Source organism: Cavia porcellus, unplaced genomic scaffold, assembly GCF_034190915.1.
Source record: "Cavia porcellus strain 051 isolate PalLab524CR breed Dunkin Hartley unplaced genomic scaffold, mCavPor4.1 scaffold_27, whole genome shotgun sequence".
Lineage (NCBI taxonomy): Eukaryota > Metazoa > Chordata > Mammalia > Rodentia > Caviidae > Cavia > Cavia porcellus.
In genome coordinates this window covers 1,719,146-1,738,062 of record NW_026947510.1, presented here as the reverse complement: position 1 = coordinate 1,738,062, position 18,917 = coordinate 1,719,146, and the positions used below count along the sequence as shown (strand labels likewise).

The following is an 18,917-nucleotide window of genomic DNA, read 5'->3' as shown; positions in this document are numbered from 1 at the left end:
AGCTGGGTCAGGTCAGATTTACTATCAGAGGAAGCAGGACAGCTAGGACAGAGCAGAGCAAGAAATCCAATGACTCCACCCTTCCTTCCTGACATGGGCACAGCCCCAAGGCTGCCTAGTGTTCAAGGCTGGAGGGAGGCAGGTTGGTATTGTCATGGTCCCATTTTCCCAGTGTATGTACGTTACTGCCTCTGGGAAATGAGCAGGCTTCCCACTTTAGCAACATCAGACTCCAGGTCAGCAAGTGCCTGGGCCGGCTGGCAGAGAGGCAAGAAGGGCCGCCTCATTAGAATGCAGCAGGTGCGTCCACCTCAGCTCTACAGATGCTGGTCACGGTCTCAGAGAGGCTAAAAATAGACTGTGTCAATTGCACACTCCCGTGCAGGCTGCAGAGTCACCTCTAGCGCTGAAGAAGGCTCTGCATGTGCAGCTGACCCCAATATTGACTCCATTTAAATACATTAGGAAAAAAAACCTCGGAGAGCTGCTCCAGGCACTGTGCACAGTCAAGGTCACAGGGCTTCAGCACCCCTAAGCTGTCATTCAACTCTGATTCCTACTTCCCTTTCCATACGGCTCCTGGGGTTCCTTTCCCCAATAGCCAATTTACAAAGTGCCTACCATGTGCCACCCATGGCACAAGGCTAAAAGATTAATAGATTTGAAGCAGGGATATTGACTTCAAAACCCACAGGTCATGGGACAAAGAGGTGACTGTGGGATGGTCCCTGCTGGCCACCACTACTGGCCTAGACCAGTCTTCCAGAAGGCTGCAAGGAGGTGAGAAATAGCAATGACCTCTTATCTAGAGCACTCAGCTTCCTGGGACATTGCTTTTAATCCCACAAACACCTGCTGAGCACCTGCCAAAGTAGGACACCATGCAGAAGAAACAGAGACACATGGGAGCTGTGCTCTCCGAGGGCTGCCTGCTAGGCCTTGACACCCTTGAAGGCCCTACTAGAAGATGGAATAGGTGTATTCTACAAAAGAAGTTCAAGAACTTGGAGAATTCAAAAGAGAGACATTTCATTTCAGCTCAGAGACTCAGGAAGTCCTGTGATAGCCGGCAGCAGGATGAGGTGGGGGAGATTTTAGAATGGCTTTTATTTAGAAGGGGGAGATGATGGGAGGGAATTGGAAGAGGAATAGGCGGTTCCAGCAAAAAAGCAAAGGAGTGGGAAAAAAGTGAGCTTGTTTGGGAGCAGCGTGGCTGTGATAGCTGGGGATTCTGTTGAAAGGAAATTATGGTCAGGCTAAGAGGTGATAATTAAATACCAAGACAACAGGGAGCTGTTGCCCTTTGTAACCAGGAGTTCTGGTTGGGCTCTGCTTTCTGAAAAGATGAATGCCACAGCAGCATACAGGAGGGGGCAAAGAGGGGAAGCGTAGAGGCACTGGGATTAGGAAGGCCAGCAATGAATTTAGGAGGCTATTTTCAAAGTCCAGGCAAAAATAATGAGAATGTAAACTACTGGGATGTTGGAGGGGCTGCCTCACAGCGAATGCAGAAATAGAGTCTATAGGAGTTGGCAGCTGACAGAATGTGGGGGAAGAGAGAAAAGTTGGAATCAAAGATGACTTCCACATTTCAAGCCTGGGTGAGTAGGAAAATAGTGGTGACATTAACAGAAATAAGCAAGTCAGCGGGAAGAGCAAGTTGGGGTGGGGGACATGATGAATTTCAGTGTGGATATGTGGGGTTTGAAATGTCATTGAGTGATATAAGAAAAGATGTCTAGGAAGCAGATATTAAAGCAGTTCTAGCCAATAAATACCATAAACGAAATGGAAAGGCAAATGACAAACGGAGAAGTATCTCCTGACACACACGGCAGGTGTGAAGAAAGCCCTCACAAGCCAAGGAGAAAGAGATGAGCACCCCCAATTCAACGTGGGCCAAGAAACCTAGTCTACTCCAGAAGAATCAATACTAATGGCAAATTAACACGCAACAAAAATGCTTATTCCTGCTAGCCATAAAAGTGCTAAAAAGCACAAATTATTTAATCCATGATTGCAATTTTTAATTTATCATGAAGACAGAATTATAGACTGACATTAATATGTAGCTAAAGAATTCCATGATAGTGCTGTTCAGAATGGAGAAACAGGAGTCAACTGAGATACTCTAGAAAATGAAACTGATCCAACTGACCATGGTGCATCCATACTGCAGACTGCTACCCAGCCATTAAAACTAGTACGTAAAGAGTATTCAATAACACAGACATGCAAAGGCAATGAAGTGTGGGTTGAAGAGGACAAGCAAGAAAAACTACCCGGTGTGACTATGCTTTAAAAATTACAGCTGATTCGGGCCTTGCTGGAACAGGCATTCAGCAGGTGTTCATGCAGTGAAAAGCAACACCCCATGTGTATGAGTGCCCAGGAATAAGGCCACTGTGATTTCCCAACCACTGCCTGAGGACTGCAAGAAAGGAGACCCAGGAAGGGCCCAGAATGGGCAGTGATTATCACAGGACCTTGAATAGTTAACTCTTCACTTGCTTGTGCTTGTTTATATTTCCTAAAATATAAGCCATTAACACACACCATTTTGGTAAATAGCAAAAAATAATAATATTGAAAAAGCAAGGGAAAGGCAATCCCAGACCTCTGGAGAGAAATGGACACCGACTGGAAGCACCTGCAGGGACAGGGACTTTGAGGCCTCCTGAGGAACACGCCCCAGGGGAGGAGCAGTGAGGGTGGCAGGGCAAGGTCCCAGGAGCTCAGGGAGAGACGCTTTGAGACAGGAAGAGCAACCATGACATAGGACGATGTGTCCCTACTTCACCAGGACTGTGCCTGGGCCTCCTCTCAGAACGCAGGGTCATGCAATGCACTCCAGAGTCCAGGAAAAGGCAGAGGAAAGGCAGCTCCCTGGACAGGCTGTGGTCACCCATAAAGTCCAAGAAGCTTGGTGCACACTACTGAGTCCAGTAGTGACTCCACTGAACTATTTTATTTTACTTTACTAGTACATGTTTGCATTTCATAGGGAGTACATTCATCACGGGAAGTTGGTACACATACCTGTCACATCTTAATCCTTTTTAACTTCCTCTATATAAGTGTATGAAGGAGGAAAAATCCCTGACTGGTCAAGGTCACAAGGCCTCCACCACCCCCTTCACTGTCATTCAACTCAGATTCCATGGTTCCTTTTCCATGGGGCTCTCTGAGTCTCTTTCCCCCACAGTTCATTTATAAAACATCTACCATGTGCCACACATCCTATGAGGCAAAGTGATGGGTTGACGTGGGGGGAGAGGAATTGACTTCAATAGTCACAGCCATGGGGGACAGAGAGGCCACTGTGGGCAAACTCCTGGCCTCCAAGGCCAATTCCTGCCAGTCCAGCTCAGTGTCCTCTGGGCTGACAAATACGCCTGCTATCAGGAGGCTCAAGGTGCATGAGAAGGGCACTAACCCCGAAGCCCAGGTATTAGGCTACATAGTGTAATGCCTGCTGGACACGCCTGCCACAGAGAGGCGCTGTGCAAGTTTGGTAGACGAAGCAAGAGATGTGCGGGAGCCCAGTATATAGGATGATAGGAAACCAGGCGCATAGGAATGAAAATGGTTCAGCCACCAACACAGCCTTGAAAGAGGCACAGAGAAGCTGGTGAACAGGAAGACTTAGGAGCTGTGCTGGGAGGGCGGGTGGCCCAAAGGACTCCATTCTCAGCCCCTCCGTCTCCCCACAGCTGCAGCTGTCATGATTCCAATGTCCCTTCCTGCACATTTCATCCCTGCTTCCCGCCCTACGGTGTGAAATTGATCCCCTGCCATCCTGCAGTCTGGCCATGCCTGCCCTGCTGTCTACCGCCTTCACTCTGGCCCTGCCCAGGTGCCAGGGGCCCTGAACATGGGAAGGGCTCCATCTTGCTCTCCTTACCTCCTCCAGAGGGCCCAGGCTCAGGTCTCTTCTTGCAGGCTGTGGTCCTAATCTTCTGAGAGTCGCTGCTATTGTTAGAGCTCATGACTTTGTTTTCTACTCTCGGTGCTGCCAGGACTCTTGAAACACCAGCCCCATGTCCAGGCTGGCCGTTTCCAAGCCTCTTGAGGACATTTTCCTTCTCATCTCCCCATCCCGCTGGGTTCACAGGCTCTGGCCCCACTGAACACTGAGATCAGATAAGGGCACAGAGACTAGGACGAAGGTGGCTCCTTGAGGAGGGTCACCTGAGCTGGGCCTCAGAAGACAGGCAGGGTTTCACCAGGCAGGCTAGGGGTTTAAGAAGGGCACCTTGGACCTTGCCCACCTTCTCCTGAGGAGGACAGGAGATGATGATGACGGTGAGGAGACCTAGGAGACCTAAGCTGAGTGCGGCCCCACTGTGCTAAGTCATTTGTAAACACCTTTTCGTGAAATCTTTATAGTAGCTCCAGGAGGTGCTGAAATTTCCAGCTGAGAAAACTAAAGCTTCAAAACACTTTAGTCATTTGTCAGAGCCCAGAGCTAGCAAGTAACAGAGCCAGGATGTAAACCAGTATCTGTTTGGCGACAAAACCCATGCTCTTAACATCGATGCTACAGAGAGCTCAGTTCAGTCCAAGCTTAACCAAGCTTCTGCCAGGAACCAGGCTCTGAGCTCAGAAATGGTGATAAAGCTAGCCTGGGCTTCCAAAAAGCCCAGTCCTGGGGCAGGGGGAGAGCCACGGTTATGACTAACCAGAAGAAATCACTGCAGTGGAGCTAGGCACAAGCAGGCACATCCAAGGTGGCTGATACAAAAGGGAGCAGGTGAGTGTTCCAGGCTGCAGATGGGAAAACTGAGGCCACATAAGGAAAGAGTCACATGAGCAAGCCAGAGGTAGATCTAGAACTGCAAACCTCTGAGAAAGTAGGAAAGGTGTCATAAGGGAGGGGAGGAAGAGGATTTGAGGAAGAACAACAGGGGGTGGCCACAGAGTGGGGGCTTCAGAGGGTAGAGGGGAGCTAGCTTTCTACACTAGGAAGCTGGCTCGAACTCAAGCCCTTCGGCTATAAATGGCTCCTACTGGCACCAGCCCAAGCTTTAAAACATTTTTCCTGAGAACAAGAGGCTCCACTAGAGGAGCCAAATCCTGCTCTGTTCTCCAAATGTCAAGAGAGATTTTCCTAACCTGAGTCGGCCATCCGCAGCAACAGCTGCCTGGCTCGGACAGCCCACAGCCCAAGACAGAGGGATTCAGGGCCCATCACGAAGGGGATGTCTCCACCCAGCCCCTGCTCATCTTCTCCCTAGCTGCCTCTGCCTCCCTACCTCCCCATCCTCACACCCAGCCCCTCCACAGCATCCTGCAGGCACTGCCCACAACCCTCTCACCGGCCATCCCCATGTTGACTCCTGAGGCTGAGACCTGAGCTGTGGCCCTGCACTAACGATCACATACAGGGTTAGCTCCTCTGGCACATCTACCTGCCTTCAGAGAGAACCAGAGCTTTACAGAGGGAGAACACTCCAGCAGGAAAATGTCAGACAGGGCTTTTCTGGGCAGCAGGGCTCTCCTCTGGCTACCATCACACCTCTGTGGCTTCCATGTCCACCTTCAGGCGCAGATGGCCAAAGTCCCATCCTCCTCTTCAGTACCCACGTCTCCTGTCTCCTATTATCTTGGCTAAGGACCATCCCTCCAGAGCAATCTTGAAGTGCACCCCCCCAGAAGGATGCAGCTGTAGCTCATGAATTCTTATTCTGGGGTCCAGAACCCCAAGGATCTTGGGCAGGCTGTGGGGTGCCCAGCTGCTGCAGGTCCTACGAGTCACTGCTGTCTTCTTGCACTAGGCCTCCAGACCACCCTGACCTGCCTCTGTACAGTCACCCTCTGCTGTCCTCATGGCCCCCTTGGACAGGCTTCACAGGCACAGAAGCTCTCTAGACTCCTCCCCTGTCCCCATGTAGAGAGGCCAGGCAGCCCCTGCAGCTGCCACAGCCTGCGGCTGTCACCCATTCAGCCTCCTTGGCAGAGTCCATTCTCGCATCTGACCTTGGAGCCAAAGCCCCTCAAGGCTGTGCTTCCCAGAGGCCACCTGGCACACTCACACCACACTGTCCCTGTCTTCACTGTACGCTGCATGATGATGCTGTCAGGGAGGATGGAGCCAGGGCTCACAGAGGCCTCAAAGGGAAGGCTTCTCAAAGTGTGCTTTCTGGACTGGACTGCTGGATACAGCCCCCCAAGGCAGGCAGAACTGGCAATCTGTGCTCATCAACCCGCCTGGGGGCCTAGTGCAAGAGCCCATGGTCTTGGCTGACATTTCCCATCCTGTACCCACAGACTGGGCATTCTAAGAGAAGGCATGCCACAGCCAGCAATATCTGGGCAGGTAAGCTGGAGACTCTTCTCTGTCACTCTCTTAAGCCTTTAATTTGCTGAAACAACTTGTGACTTTCCAAAAAGGAATGGGGGTGTCTGAGCTGCTGAATGGATGGCTGTGGTACTTTTCCTTCCTGAGAGATCTATCAACATGTCTAGAGACTAATGTTCTGAAAGAAACCATCTGGCCGCTGATTTGGAGCAAAATTTCAATATTCCAATCCATGTCGACCATCATGGGGTTGGACTCAGACCCATCCCACACCCTGGGATCAGACCTAGTGGGGTGAGAACCCAAAATCTGCACACTTAAGAAGCTCCGCGATTGACACCCAGGGACACTGGTCCTAAGGCCACCTGTTCCTGCCACACTCCCCTCTGACGCATGCGCTACAATAGTGCTCACTCAGCGGCCAGCCAGGCAAGATCAGCACGGGCCACAGACCCTGGCAGAGAAGCAGCTGAAGCTCCTCAACAGCAGAAGAGAGGAGCAGAAAGTGATGCGGGCTCTGCCACCTTTGGGCTTGGTGACCTTGGCTGATCCCTGGCTCACAGTCATTAGCAGGGTCCCTGAGTGGCTCAACTCAAGGCAGACCCTGGCGAGTAGGGCACATGGTGCCTGCCTCTGGCTGCGTGTGGTGCCACAGCAGAGCCTGTCTCAAATCAAAATGGCACTGCTCCCACACAGCACTCCCTCCGTCTCCTCCACCAGGAACTTCTGGGAAAGTGCCTCTTGGATTTTCTCGGTCTGACCTATTTTTTAAATAAACTGGGGCTGTTTTCCACTATTAGTCACTTTTCTCCCAAGCCTCCACATATTAAATTCCCTTCTTATATCCTCAGATATTTGGGCTGCAAGAGATGTCAGGTTAATTGGATGCTTGGCTCCTGGCTCTTCCTCTTTAATGGGCTTAAAAAGCAGACTTCCTATGCATCCCCTCCTCCCACCCTCCCACCCCCACCCCAGGAGAGCAGGATCTTCTTTCTCCCTTTGACTGGGAGGAGTTACAGAGAGCTTGGCTCCTACTCTCTTCCCCTTTAAGGGCAAACGTACAGAAAGACAGTTTCTGCTAATACCCTTACCCTGCCGAGGTGGGGCTATGGTTTAGCTCCCGATTAGGGTCACCTCGCCTCATGGGATCCAGGTTGGTCTCCTTACACCTCTGGCCTGGCTACATCAGCAGAAACGTTTCTCTTGCTCTCCCCTCCCAGTCACACATGCAGAGCACCTGTGGGCTTGCTTATGGGTCTCTTCTTCTTCATATCACCATGCAAAACCACTGACGCCCTCTGAGCCTCAGATTCCATTTCTATCAAATATGCTTCTAGCACAGGGCTACTGTGGTAACTGAAAGATGGGGGAGGGCGGAATACTGAGCGCTAACTTTAAAGTGCATTATGGAAGCATGAGGGGTTCACTGTCCCAGTCTGATTCTATACAGTGATGCCCTTTGAGCTCTTCGTGGACACCAGACAACAGCGGCTCTGGCTACCCTTAGAGCTCTGTTCTGATGATTGCTTGGCCCTGGCTCTACCCTCTCCACACCGTTCTCTCTATGCCATAGCTTTGTTCTCTTCCTCTGAGCTCTCTGGGTATGAAAGAACTGATTTCTTTCAGAAGGGCCATTGCTGGTAATCAGTCCTGTTCCCCAGCACCTCCCCCGCCACCCTGCCATCTCTCCTGCTCTTCTGCTGACCCCTGTAGCACCTGCAGGTAAAAAGCTGTTGGTTGTCGTGTTTGGTTTTGTAGGCAAATGGTCTCAGGCAAATCATCTCACAATTGCAAGGGTCATTCCTATAGCAAGAGTGAATGCCTTCAGACTTGTAACCAGATCTTAAATGTCTTTGTTTCCCTTCAATACATGGCGCAAAGCCAGGTACTCAATAAAGATGTGTTGATTACAGAATCCTTACACTTTGCCTGAGCTGTCACTGCCCTTCATAAATATATTATGAAAGAAGAGTGAAGGGGGTGCCTTCCCATCGTGCAATCAGACAACTTTCAGTGAGAAGGTAGAGAAGTAGCGAGGAGAAAGACAAAACTGAGAACAATTAGCCGAATCCCAGTAATACTCAACACCCTTTGGAGGGTTCAGTAGTACTCCAAATGTCCTCACAAAGAAGCATCTTGTCTCAAGATTTCTAGAAGGAATTATCTTGCAAATACAGACTGCATTTGCTAAGACTCCTAATTCCAGCCATGTAGACTACAAGTGGCTTCAAGTGCAGGCTCGAGTGTGTTTGTTAGATGTTTTCCCAACAGCCTCTCCACACCCGAGTGGTGGAAGGGCTTGCTGGAAGCGTGGCTCAGAGCCGCAGACCAACTGATCCAGCTCCTGTGGCGTAGCTGGTGAGGACCAGGAGCTGATCTCTCACAGCCCTCTGTCTCCACCAAACTGACCATTAAACTGATGCCTGAAGGGGAATAAAATAGTTACAAAGTCATGCTGTAAAACAGAAAGAAAATCACAAATTGCTGGCCAAGATTATAGCCAAACCAGTTTAATCCAGATTCTCATGAGGATTTTGTGGATTTCTCCAGACACTTTTCACCTAATTCTAGCAAAATCCATTTACTTCAAATAAACATATTTCCACCATGATTCTTAGGAGAACTGACTGACTCCTTTAGTCATAGATTTGGATGCAAATATTCACTGGTGCCATTCTAGCTAAAAGAAATAATGTCAGCCATTGGGTAATATCCAGATCAACTCTAGATTAACCAACATAGGCTCCAGGATTCTGATTGTTTTAAAGTATTCCAGTGCAATTCCAACAGCTGTTAAGAAGCCATACAAAATATAAGAAACAGTAGTGCTCAAGACCTTGCACACTGGGCAACAGAAAACTGTGATCTCTGAAAGGCGACAGATGAGGCGTGCCTCCTGTGACTGACCCTGCTTGTGTCTGAGGGAATATACAGTGAAACAGGGAGTGAGGAACCAGGCAGGACTCGGCAGTCTCTGTTACTGCAAGTCTCAGAAGTGGGAGTTTGGGGACAACATGAAACCAGACTTTGTACAGGACTGGGGAGCAGAATATTGTTCAGAGAGAGGCTTTTGGAGTTCTGTAGAGTGACTCTCAAGTCATTTGAAACTAATCAAATCACCTATGTGAATAACCACCCGAGGGCAGGAGAAAGAATCCTGAGAGGGTAGAGTATGCAGTGCGCACAGGGCCAGCAATTGTCCTGTTGCCCCCAATGAAAAACTTATGAATGAAAAACTTCATAATTGATGAGTAAACCGAAGAAGTATTTTGTTGTTGTAGATAGTGGAAAATTAGCCCTGGATTAAAGCAGATTAAAATCAATACCCAGGAAAGATTAAAGTGTACAATCATTTAACTGCATCCCAGTCAAACAGTAGAAATTCAAAGTATGTGGAAAATATCTAGCAACCAACAAACCAAGATTTGCAATGTCGAGCATCCAGTCAAAAACTGCCAGGCTGTCAAAGAAACAGTACCTATAATAAGACTAAAAACTAAGGATATATGTAACATTATAATTTTTTAAAGATAGATTATAAGTTCAGTGCAGATAGCAGGAACTCTAAAATGGTCATATTTTAAAAGTATACATTCTATACAAGAGGTAATAAAGAACAATGATATAGAAACAAATAAAATGATAGTAGTTTTAAATCAATAGCCCAATAATCTAAATGGCTGAAATGCTTCAATTAAAAGGTAAAAGTTGTCATATTAGATATTAAAAATAACCACGTGCCCCTGGACCTGAAACATCCTCCAAAGCTCATCTGTTGAAGGCTTGGTCTCTGGCTGGTGGCCATCTCAGGAAGTGGGGCCATGCTGCGGACTCAAGTCCCTGGAGCCTAACCATGAAGGGCACCCAGGACCCTGAGCCTTTTCCTTTTTCTCTCTGTTTCTGGCTGTCGTGAGCTGAGCTAAGTAACTGTGCTCCGCCACATGTTTCTGGTATAACGTGCTGCTGCAACACAGACCTGAAAGCTACGAAAACAACCTCCCCTCTTTAAAAGCTGGCCCATCTCAGGTATTTTGCTATAACCATGAAAAGTTCACTAACACACCCTTCTGTTTGAAACTTACTTTTAATGTAAAAACTATGTTAAAGGTAAAAGGATTAAAAAGATAAACCATGTTAGTCCTAATTATGGGAAGGCCAGAGTACTAGATGTAATAAAAAGTATTAATGTTTAAATATTTTAAAATATATCATAGTAAGAGACACACTGCCACTAGTCTCCCTCAGAATACTCTTCCTCACTTTGAAGGCATTTATTCTATCATTTTTGTTACTTTCTGAAGCAGTTCTGGAAGTCTTTCTTTTATGAATGCATTTAGTGGCATTGTTAAAGGTGTCTCAATACTCTATCGATTCAAGGGTGCACCTGTCATGATAATTTTCACTTTAGGGAAGAGCCAGAAGTCTCATGGTGCCAAATGCAGTAAATAAGATAGATGAGGATGTAACATAATGTTCTTATGAGCACGCCTCTCCATTGTATGGCATGTGGCAGTAGCAGTCACCATGTTTTTTTTTTTTTTTAACCAAATCTCACAAAGACACTTGAGAAAGATTCCCAGAACTGCTTTAGAAAGTGGCAAGAATGACTTGGTAAGTTTGTTTGAAGCAAGGGAGACTATGCCTTATACCCAGAAGACAGCTAATACATATTTTATATAAAAAATTAAAAAATTACAAGCGTTGGTGAGGATGTGGGGGAAATGGGAGTACTGTATGCTGTTTATGGGACTGCAAAATGTTGCAGTCATCTTGGAAAATGTTTCAGTGATCCCTCAAAACATTAAAAATAGAACTACCATATATAATGTAGCATTTGTGTTTCTAGACTTTATGACCAAAATAATTGAAAGTAAGTTCTCAAGGAGATATTTGTACATGGATGTTCGTATCAGCCTTATTCACAACAGCCAAAACATGAAAACACTAGCTTGGGGTTTTCGGTCCTGCAGGAGGAAGACAGTTCCGGAGCTAGATGGCGGTGATGACGGCACAGCACCATGAATGCACTTGGTGTCACTGAGGGCTCTGCCTAAAATGGCTAAGAATGGAAAGTGTACATGATGTGTATGTGTATATGTATTTTACCAAACCTTTAAAGTTGGAGGGAAAAATATGATTTAAATTAACAAGTCCAATTCCTAATGATTTAAAACCATAAAAATAAGCAGTCACTGGACTTAAAAATCTACAAAACACACATGGAGCATTTCCCCTTCAGTCTCTGCTATCACATCCAATATCCAACACTCACAATTTAAAGGAGGGACTGGTTTTTTTGTCTTTGTTTTGTTTTGTTGGTACCAGGGATGGAACTCCCAACTGCATGCTTGCAAGGCAGGCACTTACATCACTGAACTAAATCTCTGGCTGAAGGAGGGACTTATTTTGACTCACTTTTTGGTCTGTGACGAAACAGCATAGCAGAGGAACGTAGCAGAGGAAAAGTTGCTCAGGTCATAGTGGACAAGAAGCAGAAAGAGAGAAGGAAGAGCCAGGGAGGGAGCTGCACCTTCCACATCATGCCCCACCCCCACCCTAGGGACCACCTCTTCCAACAGCAAGTCAGCCAGGGCACCCTTGCAGTCCAATCACCTTCCACACAGGAGGGGCTCCCCAGTCATGATTTCTAAGCTTTTACTTGTTACCTAAGCACCTTAGTGTGAACCCACTCCTCAGGCCACTTCACTCTTGAAAGAAGGAAGAAAGTATACTTTGACAGGGTTAAAAAACAAAGACAAGTCCAAAAGAACACTTCCCATAGGAATATTTATGGGTGGATCCCCAGACCTGGAAAAGAGAACAAAGGAACACCATAGGCCAGAGGGAAAGAAAGAAAGAGAGAGAGAAAGAAGAAAGGAAAGAAAGAAAGAGAGAGAGAGAGTCAGAAGGCCCAGGGCACCAGTGCCACCCCATGGAGCTCTGGAGCTCTAAACTTACACCTAAACTCTTCAACCCCTTCCCCGATGAGCCCCATCACCCCGGCCATCCCTGGACTCACTCCCCCCACAGAACTCTGCACCAGTGTCTCCCTGCACACCCACCTGAATGGTTCACTTTTCTTTTTGCTAGGCCATCTTATCCCAAACTTTCAGAGAATCCACGCTGGCCACACTCCTCTATCTGCAAATATCCCCACATCTACCAAGTTTGATTCCCTTACTTGCTTTATTCTTCTTCAGAAGTCTTTGCAGTTCGTGATGCAATTTTTATGTTTGTTTATTGCCTTTCTTCCCCACAAAACGAAAGCTCTATCATTGCTGGCATTATCTACTTCTTTACTGCCATAATACTAGTGCCTGACTCTGAGTGGGTGTTCAGTAAGCCTGTGCTGAATGTATGAATGAATGAGCAAGAGGATGGATGGATGAATGAACACTTTAACCAACTGCCAAGGGGATAAGGTTGGGGGATTGCAAAAGGACCAAGTAGTGCTTCAGAGTTGACCGACTCGGCCTCACGCCAGGCTGCCCCAGCTGTGAGCCCCTCAGGCTCGGAGTGAAAAATACCCATCCTGCGTACCCAAGCTGGACTGTGGCCCCTCTGTGTGCTGCTCCAAGATGCTTCCCTGTCAATGCAGCTTGCTCTGCCTTGCTTCATCTTAGAAGGATGCTGGGCGCTCCAGAGCCCAAGCAAACCAGGTCAGCTACTGGGAGCTACTTGATCCGTGATGCCGGAGTATACACTGAATCTTCCAAAGTGCTTGCCAGCGAAATCTAAGTTCATTAGCCAAAATTATACGCACTCCCTACACTGCAATCTGACCCAGTTCCTCCTTAGTTTATTCCTTCCCAAAGTGCTGCCTGGGTCCCGTTGCCTTGCAGCGGGTACCCTGAGTGCCCTGAAGGATCCTTGGCCTTCATGCCTGCTGCTCCTCTACCCAAGACCAGCAGCTCATTTGTATCTACTGCCCACCTACCTGCCCATCACACCCATGCAACTTCACAAATTCCAGTGGCACTCACCCCCTTGGCAGGGCTCCTCTGATCACTTCCCCCCACCAATTCAAGCACCCTTAGGGGTAAATTGGTTACAGAACACTGACCTGCTATGCAGAGAAAGTAAACCATGACAGAATGGCAGGCTCTTTCTAAGAGCAGCCACTGCTAGTCAGAGGATCTCAGGATGTCCTATCAGGAATCATGAGATCTCCCCTTCTGTGCACGTCACTGAACCTTCTCTGCTGGAGTGCTGAGAAATTCCCTCTCTCAGCTGACCATGGGCAATCCTCAGAGGGCAGCATTTCTACTTCGGCACGACAGAAGGCCTATGGTTTGGATGTGTTAGGATGAAACATGACAGAGTGGAGTCATGCAAAGAGTTTGCAAGGAGTCTTCACGGTGTGCCCTTCCTGATCCTCTGCCTGCACTGCACACACTTCTTAGCAAGTGCTGAAGCCTGGTTTTCGAGCTTCAAGTCTTGTCTTTTTTCCTCAGAAGCTTCCTTCTGTAGGGCCTCCCTGGGCACCCCTCCTGCAGTCCTCTTAATATCCCTGTAAGTGTGGGTATCCGTGTCTGAGCCCCACTGTAGTAAATATTCCTCAGATGCATGATCCTATCTTAATTGCACCCCGGGACTCATCATCACGGGCAGCATGAGGCTGGCATACTGAACATTCTCAGTAAATGTTTGCTGAAAGAGCGACTGGCTGCAGGGATGGGTGGACAGGTGGACTGACAACCCTGCAGAAGATCTTGGGACTCAGACTTTAAGTGGCTTTTGCTCTTGTCCCAGATGTCAGTAAATGATGGAACTCATGGCTCCCAAACTCCCAGGTGGCCTTCGGCAGGGCTGCTGAATTCTTAATCTTTGCTCAGAACCCGATTTCTCTATTTCCCAGCCTCTTCCCAGAAGACAGGACCTGTACATTTCTTTCTGTTTCCTTGGGCCTTGCTTCAGCTTGCAATACAAATCTGCTTTTCTTCTTTTATCCAAGAGGTAAACATTCAATCATCCTAATCAACAGTCACAGCCACAAACAAAATGACAGCTACCATTTGTGGACCAGGACATATGCTGAGTGCCTTTCCGATTTTATTTCATTAAATCTTCACAGTTATCTTTAAAAAAAAAGAAAGAAAGAAAGAAAGAAAGAAAAGATGACTCTTGGCTTATAAATAAGGGAAAATGGGAGCCAGAGAAAGTAAATAACTAGTTCAAGGTCACAGAGTCTGGAACCAAAAGAATCTGGCCTTCAGACTGAGGAAATTGCCTCCTGCATTTTGACACAGATTCTTGAGGCTGCACTGCTCCACAGTCAAGATCCTGAGATGTACGTGGCAAACGATAAAAATCGTGGCCTAGAACATTTCCTGACCAAGGTCAGCTCTTTCTGGTCCCACAATGTAGTGTTCTGAACCCTTTTTTAAGTACCTGTCCATTTTGCTAATTGAACACAAAAATCTGACCCTGCCCATGAGTCACTGCACCCCGGAGCTCATCTCCAGTGACCCTGAGTGAGTTTTCCGGTAGCCTGACTGATGAAACAATCTCCATGAGGAATACAGCTCCTGGGGAGCTTGTAGAAACCCAGGTACACAGAACAAAATCCCACTCCGGGATCAGGAGCTTTCATTTCTAGTCCCAGCTTTGCCACTAACCCACTGTGTGTCCTTGAGTCAACCTTCACCTTTCCTGGCCTCAGATTTTCTGTCTACAGAAAGAAACAGGACTGGTTAGAGTCCATGGAGCCATCGACTAACAAGCAGCAGCTGTGAGCTAGTGCAGAGACAGGGGTAGGTGGCGGCACCACCTTGGGAGAGCAAGGGCTGTAGCAGACACCGAATGGAGGCCCCCTCAAAGAGGCACCCCACGTCCTATCCTGTTATCTATGACCAGACACTCGATTTATAAACATTAGCATCTCTGAGGCCAATGGAGCATGATCATGGCAGGCTTGGCCATGCCTTCCCATGCCTTCCCACCACTGTGTTCATAACTAGGAAGTGGAGGCCAAGGAAAAGGACCAGGTCAGCGAAGGCAGGGACAGGGCATACAGGTGCACAGCTCTGAAAAACCAACCATGTGGATAGCCTGGGCCTCTGTCTGACTATGACCACCAGAAAACACAAAACAGAAGCTGCAACAAAAGGTGTCGCCTGAGTGCTTAAGGCAGCTCTTACCCTTGGGCAGGCTGGAGAATGAGAGTGGCCCTGTCCTCCCATCAGAGCCCCAAGTGCCTTGAAGGAAGCAATGGGTGCTGACTTTCACAAGGCCCAGATACACACAGGGCCACTTGCCCTCCAGCAAGTGGCCTTCGGAATCACTGAGCTTCTAATTCAGCAGTTCTAGGCTGGGGAGAGAATCTATGTTTTGAATAAGGTTCAGAAGATGCTGATGTGAATGGGCAGGGACCACACAGGGAACTAAGAAGACTTTAGGTTCTAGACATGACCACTTCCATTTGAGACCAGCTACGTGACCTTGTGACTCTGAGCAGTTTGCTGACCTGTGTCTCAATTTCCTCCTCATTCATAAATCCAGGATATTATGAGTACCTACTCAGAGGATCAAGATTTAAATGAGATAACCCAGGTCAAGAGCTGGGAATAGTACTTAGAACATATTGCCATAGCCTAGGAGCAGGGACAGGGCTGCTCCCCAGTGACCCCGTAGGTAAGGAACAAGAGGAATAAAATCTCACACTCTCCTCCCTACCTCTGGCTTTCTGCTAATGCCTCCTAGAGGTGGAACTCAGCCAGCCAGAGGCTTGGAAGGCACTGGGAAACAGGCAGGTGGGCACATGGAAAGCCCTGCTGACCAGATGGTAAAGGTTAGTGAAAGTGTAGAGGTAGGTATAAGGTGGATGACAGGTTTAGGAAAGAGCCTTCACAACTAGGCATAGTGACACAGGCCTGCAATACCAGCACTCTGGGAGGCAGAGGCAGGAGGATCACAGCCTTGAGCCCAGAATGCACAACTTAAACCTTGTCTCAAAATAAAAAGGACTGGGTATAGCTCAGTGCAAAGGTCCTGATTTCAATACCCACTACTAAGGGAGAGAGAGAGAAAGGGATGGAGAGAAAGAGGTAGGAAAGGAGGCAGAGAGGAAGAAAAGGGCTTCTCCAACTGTCATTTGGCCTACAAAGTCACTTTGGGGTAACCAACCACTAACTCAACCTGCACAAGTGATTTTCAGTAAGAGGGAGGGGGGTTTCAGAAAAGCTCCATAGGCTGAGTTGAGCAGCTCCTCTCCAAAACACCCTGAAACCCCCAAACGCCAACCACACACCACAGCAGGCTGGTCCCTGGCATTCCTGGCAAGGGGAGCCAGATGGTCCTGGGTCCAGAGCCAACCAGTTCTGACTCTGAGCCAACCAGGTGCCAACCTCAAAGGAAAGGAAATGCTTGGCATTCTGTAGGGCAGGGACTACCTTACAGGAAACAGAAAAGGCAGGATGAATTCAGCACACACTGGAAAAGAAACACAGCCATCTGACACACAACCCTGAAGCCAGTTCTCTGGGGCAAATTAACTTCTGTTCAGAGCTTCCTCTCCAAAGGGCAGGCCCCTTCCCCAGAGATCTTCCTTATTCTTCAAGATTCTGGGGCTGGAGAAGGATTTCAAGATACACTAAGTCACTTTAGGCTCCTTAGAAGAAGCAATACCTGGGCTTAATTGTTAATATTCATTAACTAAAATTGGACAAGATAAAGTATCACAAAATAATACACGGAAGAGATGGATCTGCAGAAGCCACAAACAAAACTAAAGTAACGGCCGTCACACGCTTGTCCAGTGCTGCTGAACGTGATGCTCTCCTTGGTCCTACTCTGGCTCTTTACTCCAGAACTCTTGCAAGTGACCGGTGATGGAGAGTGACATGGAAGAGGCACATGGACTTCCCAAAAAATTCCGGGTATAATGAAGTCCCAAAGATGAGAAGGGAAGTTTGCTGTGGAAAGAGAAGACCATACTGTTAGAGTGCAGCTCTGTTCACTAAAAATTGCAACTTGGAGAGCAGAGGTAACAGAGGGAAACTCAGTAAGGACTCAGTGAGTAGTGTGGCCTTGTCCCCGTCCTCAGTAAAACGTTACTGAGCAGGCCCAAAGAGTCTACACCAGGGTTAGGATCCCCAGCCTTTTTGGTGACAAGAGAAGTTCCATGGAATTTTCCCAGGGAACTGGATGGGAAGCGGGGAGAAGGGAGGTTTGGGATGATTTGAAGGAGCTTGCAACCTAGATCCCTCCAATTGTAAGCTCACAGTAGGGTTCCTGCTCCCCTGAGAATCTAATGCCCCTGCTGATGTGACAGGAAGCAGAGCTCAGGCTTTCATGCAAGCAGTGGGGAGCAGCCCTGAATACAAATGAAGCTTCTTTTGTTGGGGGTTGGGGCTCCCTGGTCTACAGGACCTACCAATGGTCACTCAGTCCTGGTGCAGCCAAGGAAACCAAAATAAGAGCAATCTGCTCAGCAGGGACATACTATATTTGGTTCAGGTGTCAGAGCTCTGCAAACAGGCTTACAGAATCCCTAAGACAAAGCCCACTTAGTCATAAGGAAACGAAGGACAAAGAGGGCATAAAGACCCACAGTAGAATTTTCTAGGAGGACTGTACGATGCTAGAATGACTGGAAAATGTTTCACATAAGAAACCGTCCAACGCCTCCTGTGGACTCAACCACTTCTCCAGGCTCACTCCCCATCATAATCTTTGTCCTACATTCTCCCTAGGACGATGCTGCATGATAAAGGCAGAGTAACTGAGAACCAGGGAGAGGCCACAGGGGATTCTAACCCTGGTCCCCCAAATCCCATGGACTTAAAATTATTCAATGTCTAGTAAGACCCAATGAAGATGGAAAATGGTGATTACTATAGTGATACACACCGAGAGCTAGAGCTAGCTGCAGCCCACCATAACCTCTGAGCAGGCAACCTCTACCCACAACACTCTTTCATCAATTGACCCATCCATCCATCCACTCATCCAGCAAGCATGCATCCCACCAGCAACTCTTGACCGTGTGGAATCAGGGCACTGTAGGACAGTGTGGAGAGTGTGATGCCAAGAGCAAGAGCAGAGCCAGAAAGTCAGTTGCATGCCCTGGAAAGACAGTGTGAGCAAAGGGAAGTAAAACATGCTTGCCTAACAGGTGTGAGTGCCCACAGCTGATCTCCAGCACAGCAAAATACAAAGAGGAGTCAGCAGGATTCTGTTATAACTAGCTGCAACTGGAGGCGGAAAGCTGAGAGTAAGGGAGGACTCTGGTTTAATTTCTGATTTCTGGCCAGGATGAAGGAAAGAAAGGCAGGGATCCTCAGGGAGATGTGCTCACAGTGAGGAAGGCAGATGAGCAAATGAAAGCAGAGCAAAGGGTCCCATTAAGTCAGAAGGGCTTTCAGAGCGTTGATCAGACAAACCCAGCCAGAGCACAGGTGTCAGTCACCCAAGACCTGGAAGAGGGTGAGGTCATCCAAGACAGCAAGCTATAGCCAGCACCTTCAAGGAGGATTCAACAGAGAATAGCCAGAGAGGTAAGGTCATGTTAGACTCCTTTCTGTTACCGTGGCAAAACACTTGAGATTAATAGATTAGAAGAAAGAAAGATTTGTTCTGTATCATGGCTTCAGAGGTTTCATTCCATGGTGGCTTG

General features: G+C 47.9%; 1 protein-coding gene across 4 annotated transcripts in view; it reads right to left on the bottom strand.

The window, feature by feature from the left end:
• Positions 1-18,917, bottom strand: part of Prmt8 (protein arginine methyltransferase 8) — a 94,442-nt gene that overhangs the window by 61,474 nt on the left and 14,051 nt on the right. Inside the window, exon 1 of one of the 4 annotated variants that reach the window (XM_063237690.1) lies at positions 3,905-4,131. The exons of the other annotated variants lie outside the window; for them this stretch is intronic. The gene's annotated coding sequence lies outside the window, so the exon portion shown is untranslated. Of the gene's footprint in view, positions 1-3,904; positions 4,132-18,917 lie in introns of those variants that run through there. 4 annotated transcript variants of the gene reach the window in all.